This window comes from Myotis myotis, unplaced genomic scaffold (genome assembly GCF_014108235.1).
Source record: "Myotis myotis isolate mMyoMyo1 unplaced genomic scaffold, mMyoMyo1.p scaffold_m19_p_6, whole genome shotgun sequence".
In the NCBI taxonomy this organism is placed as follows: domain Eukaryota; kingdom Metazoa; phylum Chordata; class Mammalia; order Chiroptera; family Vespertilionidae; genus Myotis; species Myotis myotis.
Genome location: NW_023416368.1, coordinates 85709590 through 85731248, shown reverse-complemented (window position 1 = coordinate 85731248; position 21659 = coordinate 85709590). Strand labels below are relative to the sequence as shown.

The following is a 21659-nucleotide window of genomic DNA, read 5'->3' as shown; positions in this document are numbered from 1 at the left end:
CCGTGGTCCAACTCAGTTGAGTATTACTCAGCCATAAAAATGAAGGAAATCTTATCCTCTGTGACAGCACGGATGGACCCGGAGAGCATTATGCTAAGTGAATAAACCAGCAAGAAAAACACAAATATCACTTGATTTCATTTACCTGTGGAATCTAAGGAAGAAAAAAAGCTAACAAAGTATAAAAAGACTCAGATATAGAGAACAGACTGACAGCTGTCAGAAGGGAGACTGGATGAAAACAGGGGGAGGGATTAAGCAACACAGACTCTGGCAACAGCATGGGGATTACCAGAGGGAAAGGGGGGTGTGCAGAGGTAGAAGGGGGGAAAGGGGAGGATTAAATAGTGATGGAAGGAGACTTTGGGTAGGGAACACACAATACAATGTACACATGACGTGTTATAGAATTGTACACTTGAATCTTATATAATTTTCCTAGCCAATGTCATCCCAATAGGTTAAGCAATTTTTTCAATCTGAAAATATAAAACTTACAAAAGTGATTTTCTCCAAGAACTTGATGCTACTTTAGAGGCTCTTCTCCCAACTGGTCTCATTTCTGAGCTCTCCTGTGAGTTCCAGCAGCAGGACAGTCTATCCCAGGCATAGGACCTGCCCAACAGCATAATTCCCCTAATGCTGCTCCCAGAGAGACATCATACCCACTGATGTCTATGTGTAGGGGACAGAGAAAAGGTTCCCACTCACCACTTGCAATGCCAGAAAAACCAATGATCTATTCAGTAAAGCAGTGGTCAGCAAACTCATTAGTCAACAGAGCCAAATATCAATAGTACACGATTGAAATTTCTTTTGAGAGCCAAATTTTTTAAACTGAAACTATATAGGTAGGTACATTCAACTTTAAATTCACGGTTTTCGTTTTCTGTTTTTCTTTGCTTCTTCTTTGTAGCCATCTCAAACAGGGCACCTAAAAAAATGTTTCGTTTTATAATAATAAAGCCACCAACACAAAAGAATTACAATTCTTAAACTGTTGACAAAAATACCTGTAGGATTTGCAGCTGGTTGGAAAAATACAGATAACTTTATGCTTCTAGTAGGTACTTTTGTCACCCGCGCGCGATTTGCAGACGCGACTAGCACTAACCACTGCACAAAGAGACTGCTAACTGGCTCACTCACCTCCTGCAGGAATCGCGCGCCTCCCCCGCACTGCGTATCCTGTGGCCCGCCTGCGCCGTGTCTCCCCTCGCCCCACCGACTGACCGACACCCCCCACTTCTTCAAAATAGACTCGCCCAGGCCGAAATGGACTTCTGCGCACGGGCCACGAAGTTTCAATCGCACTGTATGTGCGCGCCCGCACGTGGTATTTTGTGGAAGAGCCACACTCAAGGGGCCAAAGAGCCACATGTGGCTCGCGAGTCGCGGTTTGCCGACCACTGCAGTAGAGCAATGACAAAATAGAAAAACCTCTCTTGTCTTAGGTCCAGGGAGAGGAAGGAATAAGACGAGCTCCTGGTTGAGCCCTCATTATTTTTTCTACAGAGCTCGGGTTGGGAACCTTCTTTGTGCCAAGGGCCATCTGGATAGTTATAACGTCATTCATGGGCCATACAATATCATCAACTTAAAAATTAGCCTGCTGCCGAAACCGGTTTGGCTCAGTGGATAGAGCATCGGCCTGCGGACTGAAGGGTCCCGGGTTCGATTCCGGTCAAGGGCATGTACCTGGGTTGCGGGCACATCCCCAGTAGGAGGTGTGCAGGAGGCAGCTGATCGATGTTTCTCTCTCTTCGATGTTTCTAGCTCTCTATCTCTCTCCCTTCCTCTCTGTAAAAAATCAATAAAATATTAAAAAAAAAAATTAGCCTGCTATAGTTGGTCACACATTTATCTATCTATCTATCTATCTATCTATCTATTTATTTATTTATTTATTTTTAATTGTTTTATTGCTTAAAGTGTTACAAAGAGTATTATATATGTCTCCTATTTTTTTCTCCCCTTGACGGTCACACATTTATTTAACTGGCAGAGCCAGAGCAAATGATTCCAGGACCACTTTCAAGAGGTCCCAATACCATACTCTGCCTGCCAATTGCCTTGAGATGCATGAAACTGCCCGCTCTGGTACATAGAAGTGAGGCACAACAGGCTCAGCAATGCCACATGGGGCAGCACAGTTCCAGCACCATCTGCCTGGCAGCCGCAGGTGAGCAAGGCTGAGAAACAGAAGACAGACCCACGCAGCTGGTAATGTTGGGATGTGCTGTTCCTGGCAGCAAGTTCAAGTGTTATGTTCACCTGCAGAGGTGTGGATGAGAGTGATGGTGGTGTGTCACATCCCTCATCCCTCGGATGAAGATTAAAAAAAAAGAAGAAGTGCCTGAAATCCTAAATATATTCATTTTACATCTAGAGTTTGTCTTGAATAAAAGAGGGAAAAAAACACAAATTATTTGCTTTCACAAATGTCCTTGCTTTTTTTCATCTTGTATCTTTCTCTCTTGTAATTCTTTTTTAAATATATTTTATTCATTTTTTACAGAGAGGAAGGGAGAGGGATAGAGAATCAGAGACATCGATGAGAGAGAAACATCGACCCGCAGCCAAGGCACATGCCCCAGACTGGACCTGGAACCCCCCCCCCCAGCCCGCAGGCCGAGGCTCCATCCACTGAGCCAAACCAGATAGGGCTCTCTTGCAAACAACTGACATTTTCATTCTCAGGGAAACTAGAGTGAAAGGGCTTCCCTAGTCAGTGGATAAAGGATCTGAAGGAAAGAAACACATCCATTGGATTCAGCTCAGATGAGCAGCCTTCTTCCCACAGGACAGAGGAAAGCCACTTTCAGAAGGTTCCACATTCTTCACTCTCCCGGCCGAGACAGAACCCCTGGAGTGTTACAGTCCCTGGGGAAGCAGAGGAGGGACACCTGAGCAGCCACCCCAGGAATGAAGTCTGGGAGCTCCAATACTCCCCTCTCCCTGGGGAATAATGGAAATGTGCTGGGCAGTTAGACAGACATGAGCAGAGCAAGGGGAATGGGCCAGGGGCAGAGGGTCATGCCCAGCAACAGACAACTGAAGGCTGGGACCTCATCCCCAGGAGACCTTTCATCCTGTAGCATATTGCTGGCCATGCAGTTTAGACCCCGGACCTGTTCCCCCTAGAAATAACCTCTAGGCCACACTTCTTTTTTAGCTGCAGGCCCAGAAAAGCAGCAAAACCAGAAAAGCGATGCCAGGGCTGACCTGAGGACCAGCTGCACTGAATGATGACCTAGGCCCAGGCTACAACCAATCAATCAGTGGAGACCCAGACCATGAAGGGACACATCTGGAAAGCTGCTGAATATTCTACTGAGATTTTCCCCAGGACCTCCCTTAAAATCTCCACCCTTAAAACCTTAGGACAGAGAACCCAGCTCGCTCTCCTTCCTGGGAGCATGTCCCAACCTCTCTTCACCCACCCATCCCCCCAGGCATGTAACAGCTACCTTTCTCACTTCTAAGAGCCAAGGGCCCGCCCATTACCTCTGTAACTTGTTTCCTAAACCCATGCCTTCTAAAAATTACTTCTTCTACCTCTGTGATTTCCCAAATAAATGTTCTCTTATAGTTTGAGTCTTGGCTCTGAATTCATTCCCATCCAGAATTCAAGCACCTATGTTGCTGAACGCAGATCCGGTTCAACCCCATGGGTCTAACATGAGGTGCTGTTTCCACCATGCCTCCGCCAACAGACGTGCTCCCTCTCTCAGGCTTCAGCTCACAGTGAGGGGTGCTCAGTTGGATTCAGTGTAAGGTTCTGACCCAAATGAACTCCCAATGTCACAGTCCCTAACCCAGGACACACACTCCTGACTTTCCCAGATTTTCTCAATGTGCACCCACACCCTGATGCAAAACTTCAATCGATGCCTATAAACAGGCCCAGGGGGACCACAACTAAAACCTCAGAAGGGGCATCACCCCCTCCCGCAGGGGCACTTGCTTCCCCAGCTCTCCAGGGCGGTAGCTTCTCTCACTGTAAAGGCTCCCTCCATGGAGGGTGTGAGCAGGTAGGACACCTGCAGGGAGAGGCTCCCCAGGAGGGTCAGTGGGCCTTCAAGTACTTCCTTCGGCAGGCTCAAGGGCTTGGGCGGCTTCCTTAGCTTAAAGCACCTGGCCTCAGACTTCTGCTCCCCCCTGAGGTTGCTCTGGGCCACCACTGATGTTTCAAGCGACACAAAGCCTGTGTTGGAACACTCAGCAAACAGGCTTAAACCCAGTGTTCATGTGTAAAGAAGGGATTAAAATGGTAAGGCACTTTGCTAGCTCAACAAGAAAATCCACAAGTATCTATTATTGCATTTCAAAAAAAGATGCCAATGAATTATTGTTCCCATGGCAAGAATTTGTTTTATAAACTATTAATCATACTTCAACACTTCCAGTGTAAGCTCTAAAAATCCATTTGACTCACTCAAAATAATAGACCTTGTAATATTCCTATCCACACTGGGAAGAAACAAGCCGAACAATAATTTAATATATGCAATGTAACAAAAAAATGTGTTATTTCTCTGAGAGGCACTTGTATTGGGGACACTTGAAAATATTTTTATACTTCATTTTAAGTTGCAATGATTGCATACATTTTTATTAATTGAAAACCTAAGACTGCATGGGGCGACCAGGCCGGCAGGGTGTTAGTGAGGGGCGACCAAACGACCGAGCAGCAGGCTGTGTGGGGCAACCAGGTCCACAGGGGGGACAGTTGTGGGCAACCCGGTGGTAGGGGTGGGGCAGTGAGGGATGACCAGGTTGGCAGAGGGGGTCAGTGAGGGGCGACCAGGCTGGCGGAAGGGGGGGGGGGTTGGGGGTGACCAGGCTGGCAGAGGGGGCAGTAAGGGGTGACCAGGCCAGCGGCGGGCAGTTAGGGGAAACCAGGCCTGCAGGAGGGGGCAGTTGGGGGCAACCAAGCAGGCAGAGGGGACAGTAAGGGGCAACCAGGCCATCAGGGAGGGGCAGTTTGGGGCGACCAAGTCGACTGGGGGCTATGGGGGAGGGGGTTGGGGTGACCAGGTCAGCAGGGGTGGCAGTTAGGGGCAATGAGGCAGGCAGGCAGGAAGGTGAGCATTTCAGAGCCAGTGGTCCTGGATGATGAGAGGGATGTATGACTGCTGGTTTAAACCCGATACCCAGGATCCGGTCTAAACCAGCAGTAGGATATCCTCTGAGGGGTCCCAGATTGGAGAGGGTGCAGGACCCCCCCACACCATGCACAAATTTTGTGCACCGGGCCTCTAGTAAATCTGACAAGGGGTTAATATCCAAAAGTTATAAAGAATTCATATAAGTCAACACCAACAAAACAAACAATCCAATTAAAAAGATGGGCAGCCCTAACTGGTTTGGCTCAGTGGCTAGAGCAGGGGTGGGCAAACTTTTTGACTCGAGGGCCACAATGGGTTCTTAAACTGGACCGGAGGGCCGGAACAAAAGCATGGATGGAGTGTTTGTGTGAACTAATATAAATTCAAAGTAAACATCATTACATAAAAGGGTACGGTCTTTTTTTTCAATAGTTTTATTCATTTCAAACTGGCCAGATCTGGCCCGCGGGCCGTAGTTTGCCCACGGCTGGGCTAGAGTGTTGGCCTGCAGACTGAAAGGTCCCAGGTTCGATTCCGGTCAAGGGCATGTACCTTGGTTGCGGGCATATCCCCAGTAGGAGGTGTGCAGGAGGCATCTGATCAATGTTTCTCTTTCATCAATGTTTCTAACTCTCTATCCCTCTCCCTTCCTCTCTGTAAAAAATCAATAAAATATATATTTTTTAAAATAAAATAAAAAGATGGGCAGAGGACCTGAATCTCCAAAGAGGACGTACATTACAGATGGCCAACAGACATATGAAAAGATGTTCAGTGTCACTATTCATCAGAAAAATACAAATTGGAATGACAACTTTTTCCATTGGTTGGAGCATAATTCCCCAAAGAGTGCAGGTTCAATTCTAGTCAGGGAACATATCCTGGTTGTGGGTTGGATCCCCAGTTGATGGTACAGTAGTCAACAAATTTCTCTCTTTCTCTCTTCCTTTCTCTCTCTTTCTCTCTCTCTCTCATCAATAAACAAATCCTTGGTTGAGGAATACAAGGAAAAAAACACAATGAGCTATGAACTCACACCTGTCAGAATGGCTATCATCAATAAATCAACAAACAATCAGTGCTGGTAAGGATGTGGAGAAAAGGGAAACTTTATGCACTATTGGTGAGAATGAAGATTGCTGCAACTACTATAGAAAAACAGTATGGAGGTTCCCCCCAAAATTAAAAATGGAACTGCCTTATGAACCAGCAATTCTACTTCTGGGTGTATATCTGAAGAAATCCAAAACACTAATTCAAATGAATATATGTTCATTGCAGCATTATTTATAATAGCCGACACATGGAAGCAACCCAAGAGTCTATCAATGGACAAATGGATAAAGAAGAAGTGGTACGCCCTAGCCGGTTTGGCTCAGTGGATGAAGCGTCGGCCTGTGGACTGAGGGGTCCCAGGTTCGGCTCCGGCCAAGGGCAAATGCCTGGGTTGCAGGCTAGATCCCCAGTAGGGGGCGTGCAAGAGGCAGCCGATCAATGATTCTCTCTCATCATTGATGTTTCTATCTCTCTATCCCTCTCCCTTCCTCTCTAAAAGCAATAAAAATATATTTTAAAAAAAGAAGAAGTGGTAGATATATACAATGGAATATTACTTGGCCATAATAAAAAATGAAACCTTGCCGGAACCAGTTTGGCTCAGTGGATAGAGCGTCGGCCTGTGGACTGAAAGGTCCAGGTTCGATTCCGGTCAAGGGCATGTACCTGGGTTGCGGGCACATCCCCAATAGGAGATGTGCAGGAGGCAGCTGATCAATGTTTCTCTCTCATCGATGTTTCTAACTATCTCTCTCCCTTCCTCTCTGTAAAAAATCAATAAAATATATTTTAAAAAAAGAAAAATGAAACCTTACCTTTGCAACAGCATGGATGGACTTAGAGGTTAAACTCAGTGAAATAAGTCAGACAGAAAGATAATTACCATATGATTCCAATTATATATGAAATCTAAAGAAAAAAATCAATGCACAAACAAAATAGAAAGACTCAGAGATCAGACTGATGGTTGCCAGAAGGGAATAGGTTTGGGGGATGGGTGAAATGGAGAAGGAATTAAGAAATACAAATTGGTAAGATTAAAAATGGTGACAGAGTACTAGTAAGTTGATGTTGCACAGACATGGTCCCAGGACAAACTTGAAGAGCAACTAATATATAGAAAAACTTCCTGAATAATCAATGGAAGACTTGCTGGAGAGAACCCTGATACCCGAGGACCAAAAGTGGAGACCCCATAGAGACTGGTAGGTGGGGCAGAAGTGCAAAGGACTGGTGAGGCACACAAAGACAGCAACTGAAGTTCTGGAGACATATCTCAGCTGTGGAGGGGGAGGGGGAGGTGGGGGGGCCACAGAGAACTCTGGGATCTAATCCCCAAGTTGGGCACCCCAGCAGAGAGCACAACTGAGGAGGGTACCCACATAATATCTGACTGTGAAAATCAACAGAGTTGCTGTCTGCCAGGGAGTGATGGCTGAAAATTAAGCCACACTCTGAAGTGGTAACACACAAAATTCTCAGTGGAACCACCCACCTTGTGCTCTGGCAGAGGGAGAGTGGAGTGCACTGACGCTCTGTGAGCAGAAGCCAGGATTGGGGACTCAGAAGGTAGAGCTCACAAGGCATACACCCCCAGTTTCCTGGGCTGAGTCATTTCCTCACGCAGTAGAGGGCATCTTTCCCACATAGACATTTGCCTTGCCTGCGGGGAAGGCAGTTGACCTTATTGGAAAACACCTTGCCCTGAGGCCACTTGGGAGACTAAAAAAATAACAATTTGCCTCCAGGCAGAAGACATTGCCCCACCCTGTTGAAGAATACTCTCCCCACAACTCAGGACCATTGCCTGGGGGAACAATTCAAGTCAGAATCATATCAGTGTGTAGGTAGAGGCAGTCTCTGGAGACTTTGAGTCTTTGCCTGATCTAATTAGTTAGAAACAGTGTTTGACACTGTCCTGCACTAGAGTTTCAGAGGCATAGAGGATCTACCTCAGTGGTTGGCAAACTGTGGCTCAAAAGCCACATGCAGCTCTTTGGCCGCTTGAGTGTGGCTCTTCCACAAAATACTGACTTCTGCACATGGGAAATGAAGTTTCAATCACACTGTACATTCGCACCTGCACGTGGTATTTTGTGGAAGAGCCACACTCAAGGGGCCAAAGAGCACATGTGGCTTGTGAGCCGCAGTTTGCTGACCACTGATCTACCTGGTACATAGTCACAAACCCAAACAGATAGCCAAAATGAGGAGACAAAGAAACAACCCTCAAATGAAATAAGTGAATTCTCAAGAAAAAAGAGAGAAATGAAGCAGAGATAAGAAATTTATCTGTAACAAAGTTCAGAGTATGATGTCAAAGATGATCAACAGCATGAAAAAAGATATAGCAACTATGAAAAAAGAACAGTTGGAAATAAATAATTACATAACACTAATAAACTACACATTGGAAGGAATACACTGCAGATTAGGAGAAACTGAGGATCAAATCAGTGAATTAGAAGACAGAATTGAAAATATCACTCAATCAGAGAACCAAAAAGAAAAACCAATAAAAACAAACAAACAGAATAATACCTTAAGGGAGCTGTGGTACAACATGAAATATAACAATAGTAAAATACCAGGTGTGCCAAAGGGGCAGAAAGGGAGAAATGGATAGGGAGCTTGTTTGAAGACATAATGGCAGAAAACTTCCCTCACCTGGTAAAGGAAAAAGTCACACAAGTTTAAGAGGCACCGAGCACCCCAAAGAAAAAGAACCCAAACAGACTGTGACACAGACACCTCATAATTAAAATGCCAAAAATTAAAGACAAAGAGAGAATCTAAAAGGCAGCAAAAGTAAACTGTTAACTAAAAAGGAGTTAACAGTTCCCATGAAGCAGACACCTGATTTCTCATCAGAAACTATACCCCCTCAGAAGGGAATGGCATGAAGTACTCAAGGTAATGAAAATCAAGGATCTGAAACCAAGAATACCATATCCAGCAAGTCTATCATTCAAAACAGACGGTCAAATAAAGAGATTACCAGACCAAAAAAAAAGAAAGAAAAAAAAAAGGCTAAGGTGTACATCACCATCAAGCCAGCATTACTAGAAATGCTAAAAGGGCAAAAGGCCTAAACAGACACTTTTCCAAAGTAGACCTACAGAAGGCCCAGAGACATATGAAACCATGATCAAAGTGACTAATCATCTGAAAGATGAAAATCAAAATGACAATGAGGTACCATCTCACACCTGTGAGAATGGCTATCATCAATAAATCAATAAATGACAAGTGCTGGCTAGGATGTAGACAAAAGGAACCCTGGGGCACTGCTGGTGGGAATGCAGACTGGTGCAACGACTGTGGAAAACAAGATGGAGTTTCCTCAAAATATTAAAAATAGAACTGTTTGACCCAGTAATTGCACTTCTAGGAATATGTACCAAAAAATCAGAAACACCAATCAGAAAGAATATATGCACCTCTATGTTCATAGCAGCAAAATTTACAATAGCTAAGAATTTGAAACAGCCTAAGTGCCCATCAGCAAATGAGTGGATTAAAAAAAGTGGCACATCTATATGATGAAATACTACGCTGCTGTAAAAATGAAAGAATTCTTACCATTTGCAACAGTATGGATGGACCTGGAGAGCATGATACTAAGCAAAATAAGCCATTTGGAGAACAAAAATAGATCCATAGACATAGAAGCATCAAACAGACCGGCAAACCTCAGAGGAAAGGTGGGTGGGGCATAAAAGATCAAGCAAAGGACTTGTATGCATGCATAGAAGCATAGGTAATGGGCACAAAAAGGAGGAGGGTGGGGGCATGTGCTGGGGGTGGGAGTAGCGAGGAAAAGTTCAATGAGGGAAAAAGGAGATATATGTAATATTTTGAACAATAAAGAATTTAAATTTTAAAAAATTGCTAAAGAGACTCCTGTAAATGAGAAGAAGAAACAGAGAGAGAAACCTAGGCATACAGAATGAAAATGGCAATAAATAGCTACCTAGCAATAATAACCCCAAATGTAAATTGATTAAATGCTCCAATCAAAAGGCATAGGGTAGCAGAATGGATACAAAAACATGACACAACTATATGCTATCTACAAGAGACCCACCTCAGAACAAAAGACACACACAGGATGAGAGTGAAGGAATGGAATAAATTTTTCCATGCGAATGGAAAAGAAAAATGCTGAAGTAGCAATAACCCTATCCAACAAAATACTTAAAAATGAAGGCCATCACAAGAGACAACAAATGTCACTGCACAATACCAAAGGGATCGGTCCAAAAAGGGCATATAACCCTGTTAAACATATATGCACCCAATATAGGAGCACCTAAAAACATAAAAATACTTCTGGAGGACTTAAAAAAGATATTGACAATAATACAGTCATAGAACGAGACTTCAACACCCCACTGACTTCACTGGATAGATCTTCCATATAAAAATTTAACAAGGAGCCCAGCCCGCGTGGCTCAGTGGTTGAGTGTCAACCTATTAACCAGGAGGTCAGGATTCGATTCCCAGTCAGGGCACATGCCCGGGTTGTGGCCTCAATCCCCAATGTGAGGCATGCAGGAGGCAGCCAATCCATGATTCTCTCTTATCATTGATACTTCTATCTAGCTCTCCCTCTCCCTTCTATTCTAAAATCAATAAACTACTTTTTAAAAAAGAAATAAACAATAATAAAATCCCTTCTAGAAAAAAGATTACAGTGGATTTGAAAAATAGCACTCACCTAGTGATGTCATACCCATTACAATGTCATAGGGAAATGCATTACTCAGATGTTTATGATAATGCTGGTGTAAACAAGCTTCCTATGCTGCCAGTCCTATGAAAGTCCAGCACATACAGTTACAGTCACTACATAGAATACTTGATGATGAGAAATTGGTTTATGTATTTGCTATACTATCCTCTTTATCTTTGTGTGCTTTCTACTTAGTGACAGAAAACTTTGCTGTGAAGCAGTATGCTGTTTATGCGGGCAGCAGCCTCAGAGGTCTGGTGTTGACTGTGCCTTTTGATTGCATCATTGCCTCCTGGGCTTGATGAATCTGTTTTTTGTGAATTTCCTGGCCTAAGTGTACAGTGTGATAAAGTCTACAGTCGTGCACAGTAACGTCCTAGGCCTTCATATTCACTCACCGATCACTGACTCCTGCAGAGCAGCCTCCAGTCCTGCAGCCCATTCAGGGTCAGTGCCCACACGGATGTACCATTTCCTACCTTGCACACCACATTTTTACTGCACCTTTTCATAACTGCTTCCTACCACTGCATCACAATTGCCTACAGCATTCAGTACAGTAGCATGTTGTACAGGTTTGTTGCCTAGGACCCACAGGCTACACCATATGGCCTAGGTGTGTAGCAGGCTACACCCTGCAGGTTTGTAAGAGAACTGAAAACAACAAAACTGCCTCCAGATGTCCTCCCCAGGTTCAGGGGTGCAGGACTGTAGGTAACTGCAGTTTCACCTCTCCCAGGACTAAAATTTTAACCCAGTCACTGCAACTCGCTGTTCCACACTAATCTGTCTAAAGACTCCTGCTGTTCCTTCCCCTAAGGAAGGGTGACCCTGCCTGAAGCAATCCCCTCTTTTCTTTCAATAATAACCTCTCAAAGCCACTTCCTTTCTGCCTGTTGTACAGACCCTCAGATTCTATTTACTAGAGGAGATGCGGCCGGATTAGGGAATGGGGAATCAAGCCAGTCAGACCTTCCAAATTATTCAGCTGAATTTTGTTTTTAACCGTTTCAAAAGCACCACAAAACAAATAGCTGATAAAGATGCTGTGACTCAGAGAAGGAAGATGGCGGTTAGGATTCGGGGGAGAGCCTGGAAGTGCAGGCATTTGCTGCAGAGCTAGGCCTGGGGGACAGGGGGTGGACTTGAGAGCCTGCTCCACAAACATCTAAACTCAGGAGAAAATGGGATCCTTCTGGGGAGAAAGGAGGGACAGGGGGCCCCACAGACCACAGCTCCTCCCATGCACGAACCGCGGGGACCGAGTCACCATTGTCCCCATGACCCTCCCCGTGGTCCCCGCACCGACTGCGGAGCCGCGGGGATGAGGGTGCAGAGCTGCCCAGACGCGCTCCGCAGCCCAAGGCCCTGCCGCGGGGACACACTGGACGCCCGGCTCCCGGCTGGGCCCCACCCTGCGAGCCCGAGGGGCCTGCAGTTTCAGCGGAGCCCCCGGCGCCTCGGGTCCGCAGGCTCCGGACCTGACCGTGGAGAGACGGTCCCGCCACCGCGGCTCCACCCGCCCCTCCTCCCGGTCCCCGCGCCCGGCCGCACACTCACCATTTCTGGTTCCTGGGCCTCCCGAGTCCCGCCTGCAGCTCCCACCGCCTTACAGATCGCAGATGAGGACAGAACAAGGGAGATGAGACCCCAATGCAGCTGAAGCAAAGGAACAGCCGTAGTGGCAGAAAGTAGTCCTACCTGTCCGCTCCCACCTCTACTCATAGGACGCACGCTTTGCACGACTTCGCCCCCTAGCCCCTGAGGTGCACAGGCCTGAGCCCAAAGCAGCCAGATCCCTGCCCAGGGACCTTTGCATTGAGAGGCAGCGCTGAGAGTCCCCAGGGAAGAGTGGTCCTTCCTTGCAAACACACACACTGAAAAGGCACCTAAGGAATCTGGCTCCATTTTCATCTTTGTTGACAGCTGGAGTCTGACGTGTGTGGATTTACAAAAAGGTGCACAGGCTCAGGGAGCAGGGATGCCTTAGGGTGATATCCTTCCAGAACTACAGCCAGATTCCCCAAAAAGATCATTGAATCCAGAAACAAGCCATCATTTCCAGCACGAAAAGTGACTTCTGTGCATTTAGAATGGTTAACTTTAGAAAATGTGTTTCACATGAAAACATGTGTTCCCACAGGTGATTCAGTCACGCTCCTCTGAGGACATGAGCCACCCATTACTTGTGGTTGTTTTGTGGGCAGTTCCACAGACCTACCCAGAGCAAGGAGATGGGCCAGGGACAGAGGTCACCAGGGTGGAGAGCCCAGGTACCTAGCAATGGGCAACCAATTGTAGGGTGGGGCCTTGTCCCCAGGGTGACTTTTCCTCCTCTAGCAGATCTCTGGTCCTGCGGTTTGAACCCCCTGATCTTCCTCCCTAGAGATAACATCTATGTCTCATTGTATTTAGCCCCAGGCCCAGATAAGCAGCAATGCCAGGGCTGACATCAGGACCAGCTACATTGAATAATGACCCCTGTCCTAGTGCCGGCCAATCCATCAGTGGAGGCCACATCCCTGAATGGACACACCTGGAAAGCTACAGAATATTCCATTCAGCTCTTCCCCTGGGACCTCCCCTGAAATCTCCACCCTTAAAGCCTTTAGGAAGGAGGACCCAGTGTGCTCTCCCTCCCTGGAGCACACCTGTACCTTTCCCTCCATCCCCTTCTCCTCCTCCCCCAGGCAGGTTACCATTAGCTTGCACTCCCAAGCTCTAAGGGCGCTTCGTTACCTCCTTAACTCATTTTCTAAGCCCATTTCTTCCAAGAATTACTTCTCACACCCCTGTAATTTAACAGTAAATGTTCTCTTACAATTTGGGTCTTGCTCTGAATTCTTTTCTACCAAAACCCAAATACCCAGGCTGCTGAACTCACATTTGGTCTGAGCGCAATCAGACACCTGGTGCCATTCCTGCTGCCACCACCGTTCCACGGTTTAATCCAGCAATAATGAAATTTAACTGAAAATTGGTTCCCATAAATGTAAATACTATAGAGTATTTTTATGAGTTCATGTCAGGAAGCAAAGTGTCAATGAATTGAGATAATGTCCGGAGTATGGCAGTTTGGTGCTTTATTTTATACATTACAATCAAAAGAGAAGACTCAAGTGGGTTACATGAAATCCACTGGTGATAGATTAGGGAGCTGGAAGAAAGTAAAGCAGGGTACCCGGGGGGTACGATGAAAAGTAAAATGATAGACATACATATATATTTTACATAGGTGGGTACAAAGTAGGTAATAGTTAATGATTAACATAATAACAATGAGAGGAGATATGGTCTCATTTCTTCTGCATTGGTTGAGCACTGAAAGGTCCGAAATAGGGGGAGTTACCCTGACAATGCCAAGATATGTAACCATATATGGGAAAGACAATGGACAAGCATAGGGAAAGGAAAGACTGCGTTTGTTAGGGAGATTCTACTCTGGAACATGACTACCTATCATAAACTGCCTCTAGTTAAAATATTTTCATTTCAGACCATCTCTTGTGGTTATTTTAGGTCTTTTAATTTGCAAGGCCATCACACACAGGCCTTCCCTGAACGTGGCAGGTTAGCATGTGGACTCTTTTCATCCCCAATCTCAATAATAATCCCCCTGATTGGTGAGTCTGTGATACTAGCATAACATTCATTCTAACCATGATGGAAGCACTCCCTGCCAGGCATCCTCTCCATAGAGAATGCACAGCTTTCTGGCTCTGACCATTGCCTCTCTCCAGTCCCTGAGGAAATGCTCAAACAGCCCCACCCAAACTGCAGCAATAACCCCATCAAGCCTGGGACACAGAAGAACCTGGAGGCCATCTGACACAGGCAGCCTGAGGGCAGAGCCACAGAACCACAGGTGACCTCAACGGAGAGAGAAAAGGAGGGCACACGTTTCACCCAGGACTCAGCTTACCAGGAGGACCACACGGGGAGGAGCAGCATCAATCACCATACACAGCAGGAAAAAAAGGTCTGTGGGTATTCACCATGAAGAACTGAGATGGAGAATATACTTGCATTTCATCACCTTTTTTTCACCTTCCTTTTCACAGCTATCTCAAAAACAATAGTCTCGGGGCATTTTTTCTAGAAATCATTCTGATTTTCTAGTTTGGAATACCTCTGGTTTTTTGTTTTGTTTTTGCTCTCATCTCAACCTCAAATAAATGACCTCCTACTAAGAATTCGAGTTCACTGGGGAAGATGCCCATGTTTGGTCTCTTCTCTCACATGGCTGAACTTCAGGAACCTGCTGCTGCAGAAATTACATCCCATCCCTGCCCTTCCACACCCTGCTGGTACTTGCACCTGTGGGAATCGTATAGTTCCAGCTGTGACCCCATCTGGGTAGAGAATGCTCCACTTCTCACATCAAAGCTGGTCGCTTTGCTGAGGCCAATTCATGCTGCTCACCTGGCAAACACAAGGGCCAGAATAGACTTAGTGCTGCTGCATCCACCTGCACCATGGAAACCATGAGGTCACAAGACTCACCCTACAAGATGGTCTTTTCAGTCAAAGAGCTCCACTGAAAAGGCACAAGGAGTTCCTTGTATGTACAGAGAGATTTCCCCCGTAGCCTTGGCATATGGCTCTAATGGAAAGCGTTACACAAGGTTCAAGCAGCTGCTCTGTGGGAGGGTCACTGAGATAACGTGACAGCTGGTCAACCCATGAGCTGGGCGATGAGATTCCTTCCTCCCACCCTTGTCCTTGGGATATATGTTCTGCCCATGGATGGAGAACTAAAGCCATTTAAAGGACACAGCTTTGAGAGACCAATGTGTTGCTGACCCCACCTGAACTGTGTACATGACCCAGTGAAGGCGATTAGGTAAACTTTGAATTATCTGGTGGGCAGAGTGGAGGTTTACTCCTCTTCTGTCCACCCAAGACCACCCTGGTATAGAAATTCCTTTATTTATTAAAACTGCCACTTAACCCTGACCAGTTAGGCTCAGTGGATGGAGCGTCGGCCTGTGGACTGAAGGGTCCCAGGTTCGATTCTGGTCAAGGGCATGTGCCTTGGTTGTGGGCACATCCCAAGTGGGGGGTGTGCAGGAGGCAGCTGATCGATGTTTCTCTCTCATGGATGTTTCTAACTCTCTATCCCTCTCCCTTCCTCTCTGTAAAAAACGAATAAAATATGTATATATTTTTTTAAAAACTGCCACTTAAAACTCAGGAGTGGCCCAGCTGGCATGGTTCAGTGGTTGAATGTTAACCCATAAATCAGAAGTACAGTATGGGTAATACAACATTTTCCATCATCAATTGTTTATTTTAAGATCAAGTGTCAAAAACTAAAGCTGAGATTGAAAAGTGTGCCTGAGGAAACACTTCTAGCTTATCCTTGAACAAAGGGGGCTAGTTTCCTTATAGAGAGCAATAGAGTTTATTTCTTTTCAATCTTTTCAGTGTTCATGCAAAAGGACACCATGTAAAGTATACTGTTCTCTCTCCACAGATGTTTTGAAATATGCTTTTCCTCTCTCGTTCATTTAAAAACAAATCCTGCTCTAATTATCATGTCCATGATTCTGTGCCACCAGCAGACGTGATGGAGAAGAGATCCCTGGAGAGCTGCTGCGACTGACCCTAACCCAGCCATCCCTGCTCTGAAATGGGACCCAATGAACAGCAAGATTAGTCACCCTCCAGGCAATCATGCCACAGGATGCCTTGGCAAATAGTTGACCTCATCTGCACATTTTTACAATTTTTAGGCCATTGCCAATGGTCTGGCTGTCTAGCACCAAGAGCAACAACTCCTAATCGAAGATCACCCTTTGGGATAAAGCACTCTGGAATAACTTTACTCATAATTACTCAAAAAGAAGGGAATGCCACACATCTCTGCACGGGGGACAAATGAAACCGCAGGGCTTCATTTCCATCATAGCCAGAAAAATTAGTGCAAGTTTCTGAAACACAATGACACTTCAGTTGCACTCAGAAGTAGAGAGAAAAACAGGGGTGAGGGAACCCGAGGTTGTAGTATCAAGACAGCGAGGTGTCCCTGTGCTTCATGGGAGGATGTAATAGGGTTGTTAATATTTCTGTGCACAGACATGGAAATGACACCCACTACACTGTAGGCTGAGAAGACTGCAATACTATTCTGTAAAATTATGCTATACGAAACCCTGTAAAATAAATTATATGTTTATTATATAACTTTTCTAATGATCCAAAATATATGCTAAGATATCTTACTGTACTATATATTACCAACATTATAAAATATACTAAATACACCACATTCTACATACATACATACATACACAGATGCATATAGATACACACTATCCTATATAATAAAAGGCTAATATGCAAATAGACCAAACAGGGAACAGCCGGTCTTTATGACATGCACTGATAACCAGGGGGAGACACTCAATGCAGAAGCTGCTCCCTGGTGGTCAGTGTGCTCCCACAGGTGGAGTGCTGCTCAGCCAGAAGCTGGGCTCATGGCTGGTGAGCCCAGCAGTGGTGGCAGGAGCCTCTCCCACCTCCACAGCAGGGAGACATCCCCTGAGGGCTCCCGAATTGTGAGAGGGCGCAGGACGGGCTGAGGGACACACACACACCGCCCTCCCCCCCCCCAGGTTCACAAATTTTGTGCACCGGGCCTCTAGTACATAGTAATTTTTCTCTAGATAATCTATAATAAAAGCATAATAAGCTAATTAGACTGGGTGGAAAAACGACCTTCCAGACGTAGCCGGGGCTGCAAGGGTCAAGACCCTTGCATGAACTCCATGCACTGGGCCGCTAGTACATTATAATATAATACACAGAGACCAGTTTTTTTAAATTCATTTCAGAGAAGGGAGAGGGAGAGAGAGATAGAAACATCAATGATGAGAGAGAATAACTGATCAGCTATCTCTTGTACACCCTCAACTGGGAACTGAGCCCACAATCCAGACATGTGTCCTTGATTAGAATCAAACCTGGGTCCTAGCTGGTTTTGGTCAATGGATAGAGTGTCGGCCTGTGGACTGAAAGGTCCCAGGTTTGATTCCGACCCAGGGCACATGCCGGGGTTGCAATCTCAATCCCCAGTAGGGGGGTGTACAGGAGGCAGCCAATCAATGATTCTCTCTCATCATTGATGATTCTATCTCCCTTTCCTTCCTCTCTAAAATCAATAAAATATACTTCAAAAAAAGAAAAATAATCGAAACTGGGACCCTTCAGTCCACAGGCAGACATACTAACTACTGAGCCAAACCAACTAGGATCAGAGAACACTTTTTATATACATGCAAAAGCCTTACCAAAATACGAACAAAATGAACTGAGCAATATCTAACATGACCTATACACCATGACCAAGTGAGATTTAACCCAGGAAAGAAGGGTTGGTTTTGCATCTGAAAATGAATTAATGTAACATACCATTAATAGAATAAACCTCAAAGATTACAGGATCATCTCAATTGAGACAAAGCACGGGCCCTTCGTCACTTTGCTTCCCCACTGGAAGCTCAGGGAGGATAACAAAGAGTCACATGTCCTCACTCAGCTGCCAACTCCTCATGTTGTGGTGACCCCCAATTTCATTGTTACAAATTGAACACAAGTAAAGCGTAGTGGTTAATCACAAAAACAGTATGTAAGTATATGTTTTCCGATAGTGTTAGACGACCCCTGTGAAAGGGTCATTCAAGCCCCAAAGGGGTCGCGACCCACAGGTTGAGAACTGCCCCTCTAAACCTTTACCTATTCTTTTCTTATTGAAATATTTTTTTTGACTTAAGAGAAGGGAAATGGAGATATAGAAACCTCAATGATGACAATCATTGATTAGCTGCCTCCTGCACACCCCCTACTGGAAATCAAGTCTGCAACCCAGGTGTGTGTCCTGACCGGAAATTGAACCATGGCCTCCTGGTTTATAGGTTGACGCCTACCCATTGAGCAACACCAGCCAGGCCAATCCTTTGCCTTTTCCAAAATGTCATGTAGTGGATCACCATGTTGTTTTTCAACCTGGCTGGGAAGCTCGAATGAATAGAGCATCATCCCAATATGCCGATAGTAGGATAAATCCCAGGTCACACACAAAAATAAACCAATGAATATAAATAAATAGAATGATTGATATTTCTGTCTCTCTCTTTCTCAAATCAATTATATTAAAAAAGAAAAAAGTAAGAGAGTTCTAGCTGGTTTGGATCAGTAGAGAGAGTGTTGGCCTGCCGATTAAAGGGTCCTGGGTAAGATTCCAGTTGAGGGCAAATGCCCTGGTTGCAGGCTTGATCCCCAATAGGGGGTGGGCAGGACGCAACCAATCAATGATTCTCTCTCATCATTGATGTTTCAATCTCTCTCACTCACTCCCTTCCTCTCTGAAATCAATAAAAATATACTTAAAAATAAACTGTAAAAGTAAGTCATACTCTGTCACTAAGAACAGCTTCTTTGGAAGAGACCCTGACTTTGTCTTCTTGCTTGGTTTGTATTCTTTGACAATATTCCTAAATTTATGAACTCCAGTTGACCCATAGAGGAGATAACTTTTCAAGGAGTAAATAATTAAAATATATATATAAACTTTTTGGAAATGCACCCAATACCCTCTAGGAAATATTTCAGTGTTCAGATAACAAGAAAGGCAAAAGCTGTTCCAGAGGAGTTGCAGGCCTTGCACTCCCCGCCAGCCCTAGACATACACGGTTGAAAAGAAAAGGTCACACATGTCCATCATCACACAGAGCTACTCCATGACCACAATGAATCAAGACACACACAAAAAAGGCATTCATGTCTGTATTCCTGATGAGAACAGGTTTCTAAAGAATATCACAGAATCCAATGCAGAAAAATGTCTGGCTTCCCTGAATAGTAAACAAACGATCTATCACAAGGCAAAATACAATAACAAAGTAAAAACAAACAAAAAAACAGGATGGAAGTTTTTAATATTTTGAACAAATAAGAAAGCAGTCTGTATCAAATAAATATAAAAAAAATATTTTCCTTGAGAAAACATGTCTGAATTTATACACACGTGATAACTGTAACTCAGATTGTATGATTAAATGAAAAAGATTAGATGTTGATCTGAAAATACATAATTACATTGGGACATTTAAACATATCTCAGGAAACAATAAAATGCAGTAGCTACCAGCATAAGAGTGATTGGACAACAGTTCATATTTCTTTAAAATGTACAGAAGCATTGATTAGAGAGAAAAAATGCACATAACCTTAATCACATACAACCCAAGATAACTGAAAACATTGAGAGATTAGGCTCAGCTCTGAGTGACAGCACCATGAAGAGTCTCTGAAATGAAGAAAGTGCTGATTCTCACATGGAAGGACTGGCTCAGAGCCCTCACTGCAGAGGGTGGTACAAGAACAAACTGTCACAGGGCTCCATGGCACTGCACCATTGCAGCTGTCACAGTGGCATCTGAATCACAGTCAGTAGTAGAACCAACAGGATAGGATGATTACTAGTCAAATTAGATCTAATGCAAATGCAATCTAGAGAACAGAGCATACCCTTCAGAAAACAGCCTCAACCATGACCGTCTATGTTTGTTGCCTGGTGGACACCTATGGGCTTGCAGGAAAAGCCAACCTATGCTGGGTCTATAATGTTGAATTGTGAACATCTGTAAAGCTTACACCCAACATCAAGGGAAGTGAAGCAGTCGCTGGTGGTTTTGAGGATATTCTTGGCTGGCTGGGCAAAGACTGAGGAAAACAAACTCAAAGCAAATGTACACAAAAGCTCTATGCTTCTGGCCATCTCCTTTATACAAGAGGATTCAAAACCAATCTAATCCTATTTCACCTCTGCATTCAAGTTACATGGAAGTGAGGCCTCGGTGATTTCTAACACAGAACCATAGAAGCACCAGATTGTGCAAAATGTAGTTCACAACATTCCTCACATTGACCTAACAGTCAGGGTCATCTCTGACTCTAGATCTTATTGTCCTATCACAGGTATTCTCCTCTTAATGCAAACTTCATAGTCCAAACCCAGCCAAAAGCAGTGACAAGGATATAGATGAAAATAACTCACACTGGACTCTACAGTGCACTTTACAAACTTACAAATAGAAAACAAATATTTATTGATTAAAATAATACTGAATGCCAACTGCAATTGAAATATTACAGAAACATTTATTGACAAGAAAATGGAGTAAACCTCTTTGGGTCACTGAAAGGCACTTTTCTGTTAAGGTAGAATATAGGTGAGGCACATTCATTCAATGCTTCCCATGGGGGGCCATAGGACAAAAAGAAGAAATACCAAACTAACCTTTTTTATTTTCTTATTTTTCCACTGATTTTTTTAGAGAATGGAAGAGAGGGGGAAAGACATAACATCAATGTGAGAGAAACACATTGATTGGTTGCCTCCTGCATGAGCCCTGCCAAAGAGGAGTCTGCAACCAAGGTATGTGCCCTTGACTGGAATCAAATCAGGGACCGTTTGTTCTGTAGGCTGACACTCTAATCATTGAGCCAAACTGGGTAGGGCTCTCTTATATCTTTTAAATATATTTTTGTAGATTTCAAATAGGGAGAGGAAGAGAGACATAGAAACATCAATGATAAGAGAGAATGATTGATCGGATGCATCCTGGGGATCAAGACGCCAAAGAGGGCATATGCCCTGAGGAGGAGTCCAACCATGACCTCCTGGTATGTAGGTTGACATTCAACCACTGAGCTACACTGACTGGGATATATATATGCCAATTTTTAAAAAC

The 21659-nt window shown here is 44.6% G+C and overlaps 1 protein-coding gene across 2 annotated transcripts in view; it reads right to left on the bottom strand.

Annotated features, from left to right (window-relative positions):
- LOC118659311 (zinc finger protein 709-like) overlaps positions 1 to 21659 on the bottom strand; it is a 34041-nt gene that overhangs the window by 8103 nt on the left and 4279 nt on the right. Inside the window, exon 1 of one of the 2 annotated variants that reach the window (XM_036315590.1) lies at positions 12463 to 12953. The exons of the other annotated variant lie outside the window; for it this stretch is intronic. The gene's annotated coding sequence lies outside the window, so the exon portion shown is untranslated. Of the gene's footprint in view, positions 1 to 12462; positions 12954 to 21659 lie in introns of those variants that run through there. 2 annotated transcript variants of the gene reach the window in all.